The sequence below is a fragment of the Triticum urartu genome, chromosome 3, assembly GCF_003073215.2.
Source record: "Triticum urartu cultivar G1812 chromosome 3, Tu2.1, whole genome shotgun sequence".
NCBI lineage: Eukaryota > Viridiplantae > Streptophyta > Magnoliopsida > Poales > Poaceae > Triticum > Triticum urartu.
This window is the reverse complement of record NC_053024.1, coordinates 107,634,921-107,642,389: the sequence shown is the minus strand read 5'-3', so window position 1 is coordinate 107,642,389 and position 7,469 is coordinate 107,634,921.

Here is a 7,469-nt window from a genome sequence, read left to right as displayed (position 1 = left end):
ATGTATTGTGCGATAAATTGCATTGAGAATCCTTATATTGCCAATTACTTAAAGACAAGAGAACAAATAGAAGATGAAGAGAATACTAACGAAGGGGAAGAGGTATCCAAATATCCTCCTATTTTTTCTGATGATGAATTAGGTAACAAGGAGGAGGTTTTTATTCAACCAATCTCATCAATAAGGAGCTCAAAAAGGTTGATTAAACCCACACATGACATGAAGAGGAAAAATAAAAGACGGAAAAACAAAGATAAAAAGTTATCTCTCCCAAATGATGTTTCTCCTATTTTTATGCCTCATTATAGTGAATCAAAAATAGATGTGGATGATGATATACTTGATGATGATATTGATTCTTTACCTTATGGTACTATGTCCGAAGAAATTATTGAGGATGATTTCGTTATGCCTATTACTCATCATGATGATTATGATTGGGAAATTAATGATACTTGTTATAATCTTGAAAATCTTTTTGGCACCAACTTATAAAGTTTTCATGGTAATAATTGTTATACTATTTGTGCTATCCATACTATTAATGATGAGAGTGATTATGCTTATGATATGAAAAGGCCCAAGCTTGGGGATGCTATGTTTGATGAGAATGACATGTTTGAGAATTTATTTGCTGCAATTAATGTTAGTACCAAGCTTGGGGATGCTATGATTAATGAAGATGATATTTTTAGTCCCCCAAGTTTTGATGTGCAATTTTTTTATGATGATAGCATGCCTCCTACTTATGATGATTGCAATATTTATGAAAGTGGGTTCGTAAGAGTGTCAACTTTAGATAATAATTATCCCACTATTTTGGAGGGTGTTGAATCTTATTATAATGATAAAAGTGGATTTGGAGAGGTCATGACTTTATTTAGTAACAATTCCACTATCTTGGAAGAGGTTTCAATTGATTATGATGAGAACAAGGTTGCTACTTATGATGATTATTGTGATGACACTTGTGTTATAAAAAGTAGTGATGATTATATTTATTAAACTCGTCATAATTATGATTACCCTTTTTGAACGTTATTCTTTTAATGTGTAAACAATTTATAGTATTCGAGTTTCTTATGATACTCCCACTATTCTGAATGAGAATTTTTTTACTTATGTAGAGAGTAGCAGAATTTCTATGTTTATGGATCATCAAAAGAATGTTTTATGTGATGGTTATATTGTTGAATTCATTCATGATGCCACTGAAAATTATTATGAGGGAGGAATATATGCTTGTAGGAATTGCAATAATATCAAGTTTCCTCTCTATATGTTGAAAATCTTGAAGTTATGCTTGTTCTGCCTTCCTATGCTAGTTGATTCTTGTTCCCATAAGTTGTTTGCTCACAAAATCCCTATGCATAGGAAGAGGGTTATACTTAAATGTGCTAGTCATATTCTTCATGATGCTCCCATTATGTTTCAATTCCTATCTTTTATTTGAGCATCATTGAAATTATCATGCCTAGCTAAAAAGGCATTAAAGAGAAGCGCTTGTTGGGAGACAACACAACATTTATACCTACTATTTTGGTGTGTTCACATGATTATGCTACTTTAGTAATCATGTTTTATGGCTTTTGTTTCAATTAAATGCCAAGTAAGACATATCGATGATCTATGGTGATAGTTGATTTGATCTAGCTGAAAAACAGAAACTTTTGCGTTCAGGAAAACAATTCTCGTTTTTAACAGAAGCGCGATAAAATACTGATTCTTTTTGCAGAAGATCAATATCAAATTTCCCAGGTTGTCCTAATTTTTCAGAATTTTTGGAGTTACAGAAGTATTCGATAGTTATAGATTACTACGGACTGTTCTGTTTTCGATGTGTTGTTTGCTTATTTTGATGAATCTATGAGTAGTATCGGAGGGTATGAACCATGGAGAAGTTGGAATACAGTAGATATTACACCAATATAAATAAATAATGAGTTCACAACAGTACCAAAAGTGGTGATTTATTTTCTTATATTAACGGAGCTTATGAGTTTTCTGTTAAGTTTTGTATTGTGAAGTTTTCAAGTTTTGGGTAAAGATTCGATGGACTACGGAATAAGGAGTGGCAAGAGCCTAAGCTTGGGGATGCCCAAGGCACACCAAGGTAATATTCAAGGACAACCAAGAGCCTAAGCTCTGGGATGCCCCGGATAGCATCCCCTCTTTCGTCTTCGTTCATCGGTAACTTTACTTGGAGCTATATTTTTATTCACCACATGATATGTGTTTTGCTTGGAGCGTCTTGTATGATTTGAGTCTTTCCTTTTTAGTTTGCCACAATCATCCTTGCTGTACACACCTTTTTAGAGAGACATGCATGAATCGTGATTTATTAGAATACTCTATGTGCTTCACTTATATCTTCTGAGCTAGGCAATTTTGCTCTAGTGCTTCACTTATATCTTTTTAGAGCATGGCGGGGGTTTTATTTTATAAAAATTTATGAACTCTTGTACTTCATTTATATTATTTTGAGAGTCTCTAAATAGCATGGTAATTTCCTTTGGTTATAAATTTAGTCCTAATATGATAGGCATCTGTCAGGACCCCGATTCCAAGTCACATCGATCTAGCCGGTAACACCTCATATCACTTTGCGGCCTCACGCACGGTACCCCACGGGTGTCGCCTTACCATGGCCCGGGACCGTTTGCGCCTTTTGTCTCACGTATATGATAGTGTCGCTAGCATCCATATGACAGAGAACCCGGGCCGACATGGCTAGTCGTGAACCCAAAGCGGCACAGTCCTATGGAGACAGGCATACATGAATCACATCGAGCATGTCGGTCATCAGCGAGTGATTCCGGGCTGTAGCACTGGGCTAACAGGACTCCGGGGAACCCGGGCCGTAGCAGGCTAGGCAGGACTCCGGAAATCACCGCGTGACATTTCCCCGAAGGGACAGACATAGGAACGAAGTGAAACACATGCCGGCCGGTCAAGTGTCCTGAACAGTAGTGCTGGGCTAGCAGGACTCCGGTGAACCGGGCTGTAGCGGACTACTATGGCTCGAGGAGCACTAGACTACATTTCCCCATAAGAAAGACTGCCAAGGATAAACAACTAGATTGTCGGATCCCACTCATACCAAGCATTTCAATCATACACACAATATGCCCGATATGAGTACATACAACATGGCATCACAACAAAACTCTACAATTCAAGTACTTTATTTAAAGGCTCCAGGGAGCCATACATAGCATCTTCATACAGATAGGGGTCACATGACCCGACACTCAAGTCATACAAACACACAAGCACATGTGGAAGCAGCTAGTCTGAGTACAGACTCTAGAAAGAAAGAAGGCTTCTCGAAGCCTGTCTATCTACATAGGGCCCTCCATGGCCAGGATCACCACCTGGGTGGCTAGTCACTCGTCGACGTCAAGGTCTACATAAAACCCATCGGAGGGGGCGGTGTTGTCGTCTAAAAACAGTAATTAAGCAAACATGAGTACAAAGGTACTCAGCAAGTCTTACATCAGAACCTACTAAACATGCTTATTCTCAAGAAGGTGGTGGGGTTAATGCAGCAAGCCAGCTTTGACTCTTGGCTAAGCTATCCTACGGAACTTCACCAGTAAAATAGTTTTCGCACACGAGTCCACTACTCACCAACACAATACACCACCGTGGATCCTCCCTCGCCATCCTACGAGAGGGCCATCCTCGATACTCACACTTATCTTGAGTCTTTTAGTAGTATCCATTAACTTGTCTATGAACTGTATAGGCAACCAAGTAGTCCTTTACCGCGGACGCGGCTATTCGAATAGTTTTATACCCTGTAGGGGTGTACTTCGTCATACACGCATTCACCACTTACCGCCGTTTACACGACATGTACTCGGCAAACTTCAAGCGGAAGCCCAACGAGGGTGTCGGCCACGGCCTACCTAAACACTTAAGCCTCTAGTCCAGGTTTATCGCCTATCCAGGTTCCATCCACAGGGAGTCCGGCCGAGGTTTCCACATACGGCCCCGAACGATGTAAACAGGGTTCCTGAGACACCAAACGGGTGACTCGGTACACCGTGCCACGGTGTATCTACCGTAACATAGCCCACCCCGAGGGTCAGCGCTGCGAACGTCCGCCAACACATAACCTACAAGCACCAGAAACTATTTGCAACTCCTGGACAGAGTACTAGGGTGGTTAAGAAGCCGAGAGGGTCAATTAAGGATCCCAATGCATGGTAGTAGCTGAATCTTAAATCACACATACAGATCTCAGTTCTTAGGGACGGCCTCAATGAAACAACCCACCATGTACTCCTACATGGCCTCTCATCGATACCTTTACCAAAACATGTTCCACGCATCCCTCACATTACCGACATAAGCATTTCACTCTAGCCCATCACCCAGATGAACCAGACCTGACACAACTCTAAGCATAGCAGGCATAGCAAGGTAGGAATCACATACATGGCTCAATCAACTCCTACACATGCTAGTGGGTTTCATCTAGTTACTGTGGCAATGACAGGTCATGCAGAGGATAAGGGTTCAACTACCGTAGCACACAGCAGTTTGAATCGCGTTGTCTTAATGCAGTACACAAGAGCAGAAGTGAGAACATGGGTTTGTATCGGAATGATCAATGGTTGCTTGCCTGATGGAGTGGTAGCGGGATACTGCCCTTCAGTTGGATACTCGTGAATATCCTCGGAGGCAGAACCTACCACGGAGAACACATCGGAACACAATCAACACATGACGATATGCAACAATATGATGCATGCTATGACATGGCAATATGATTGTGTCTTGGCCTAATGCAAGTTATATTAGAAAGGAATGAACTCATTTGAATCAAAGATTCAAATATTAGCTCATTAAACATGGCCTTAATAGTGCATTTCCTTATTCTGCTTAAACAGTAAGGTGAACTTGTTTTGTCATGCATGAAACCATTACAGATGGATAGATTGAATTTTTCTGATAATTTTTCATATATAAATTATTTCATTTGGAGTTACGGTTGAATTTCTATGATTTTTAGAAGTTTTAAACATTTTCTGGAATTTCCTGTATAAAAATAAATCCAGAAAATGCATTACTGCGTCAGCAATGCGTCAGGGTGACGTCAGCAGGTCAAAGGCGCCATCCCAGGTCAAACCTGACTGGTGGGCCCCTGCTGTCAGCCTCTCAGTGCACTAACTACGTTTAGTTAGCCTAATTACTGGGCAGGGCCCACTAGTCAGTGACTATACTAATTAAACTAACTAATTTTTAGTTAGAAACTAATCTGGATAATTAGCAGAGGGGGGCCCACTTGTCATTGACTCAGGGGAGTCAGCTGGGCCCACCCAGTCCACGTCAGTGGTCAAATCCGCCGGTCAGCAGGGCTAATCCCGCCGGCGTTGAGTCGCCGGCGAGGCCGGGACGGCGGAGGGCTTCGGAAAATGCCCTCAGGCGACCAAATCGACGGTGGAGACTATCTACGGATAGCTGGGAACAAGCCGCAGCGTTTGGTGGTGGTAGTTGGGCTCGGGGTGGCCGGAAACGTCGCCGGCGACGAGCTTGGCGGTCGCCGGAGTCGGGTGAGGACGGTTTCGAGGCTACGGTGCACGGGAGGAAGAACTGGTGGTGGCTACGGGTTCCTGGTGCTGCGCTGAGCACGGTGAGGCGCTCGGACGCGTGCTTGCACGGCCGTAGCCACGACAGCGACATGGCCGGCGGCGAGGAGCTCTCGGGTGCGGTGGAAACGGCGGCTACAGGGGCCAAAAGAGCACGGGGGCTAGGGGAAAGGAAGAGGAGCTCACAGCGGAGTCGGAGAGGGGGTCAGCGAGCTCGGGGAGGTCCTGGCAGCGGTGAATCGACCGGAGATGGCTCGGGTGCCCGAGGTTGAAGACGAGGGCGAAGGCGGCGAAGCAGGGCTTCCGGCGAAGCGTGGCTCGGTGGGGAGGACGAGGGAGTCGTATGGGCTCGTCAGAGGGGCGAGGGAGTGGCTGTAGTGGCAACTACGGCGATCGGCGGCGAGGGACGTGCTCGGCCATCGCGGGGGAGAGTGAGAGAGACGAGGGGGAGAGTGCGAGAGGATGAGAGGGAGACGTGGGGGTCGCGTGGCGTCCTCTGGGCGTATCCCGGCGTCGGCAGAAGCAGGAGGTGGCCGGCGCGTGGCCGGCGCGCGGCGAGCACGCGCCCCTGCCTCCTGGAGCGAGGTAGGGGGTGACTGGCCGAGCCAGTAGGCTGGGCCGAGCCAGGTAAGGCCCAGGTGGGCTTCTTTCTCCTCTTTTTTTTGATTTAGTTTCTGTTTTCTATTAAACTGCAACTGTTTAGCTTTATTTAAAATACTAAAACATTTCCAAAAATCCTGAAAATAAATGTGGCCTCTGTTTAGATTATTTCCAACAGGAAACATTTATTCCCAGAATTATTTGAGCATTTAGATTATTTTATAGCATTTAAATGCCCAAATTCAAATACCTATGATTTAATTCAATGACCTTCTGTTGACCTAGAAAATTGTGCACCAATTTTGCCAGAGGTTCTAACCTAAGACAAAGAGGGTGAACTTTTTAGAAGGGCATTTCAGGTTCATTGAAAATATTTTTAGTAAACCCTAGTTGTTTCCAGGGGGTGTTGGGGGTTCTGTCTTCCCCAATTCAAATTTAAGAAGAATTTAAACATGATGCACATTCTAATGCTGGAACTAGCTAGGGTGTGATAGCATCCAAGAGGGATATAATAAAAACTTTCATATAAAGTGCATTGAATACTATGTGAAGTTTGATTCCTTATGATTGTTTTGAGATATGAAGATGGTGATATTAGAGTCATGCTAGTGAGTAGTTGTGAATTTGAGAAATACTTGTATTAAGGTTTGTGAGTCCCATAGCATGCACGTATGGTGAACCGTTATGTAACAGAGTTGGAGCATGAGATATTTGTTTGATTGTCTTCCTTATGAATGGTGCGCGGGGATGAGTGATGGTCTTTTCCTACCAATCAATCCCCCTAGTAGCATGCGCGTAGTACTTTGTTTCGATGACTAATAGATTTTTGCAATAAGTATGTGAGTTCTTTATGACTAATGTTGAGTCCATGGATTATACGCACTCTCACCCTTCCACCATTTCTAGACTCTCTAGTGTCGCGCAACTTTCGCCGGTACCATAAACCCACCATATACCTTCCTCAAAACAGCCACCATACCTACCTATTATGGCATTTCCATAGCTATTCTGAGATATATTGCCATGCAACTTTCCACTGTTCCGTTATTTATGACACGCATCATTATTGTCATATTGCTTTGCATGATCATGTAGTTGACATCGTGTTTGTGGAAAAGCCACCATTCATCTTTTTTTACATGTTGCTCTTGATTCATTGCACATCCCGGTACACCGCCGGAGGCATTCATAAAGAGTCATATCTTGTTCTAGTATCGAGTTGTAATTTTTGAGTTGTAAGTAAATAGAAGTATGATGATCTTCCTTTTTTAG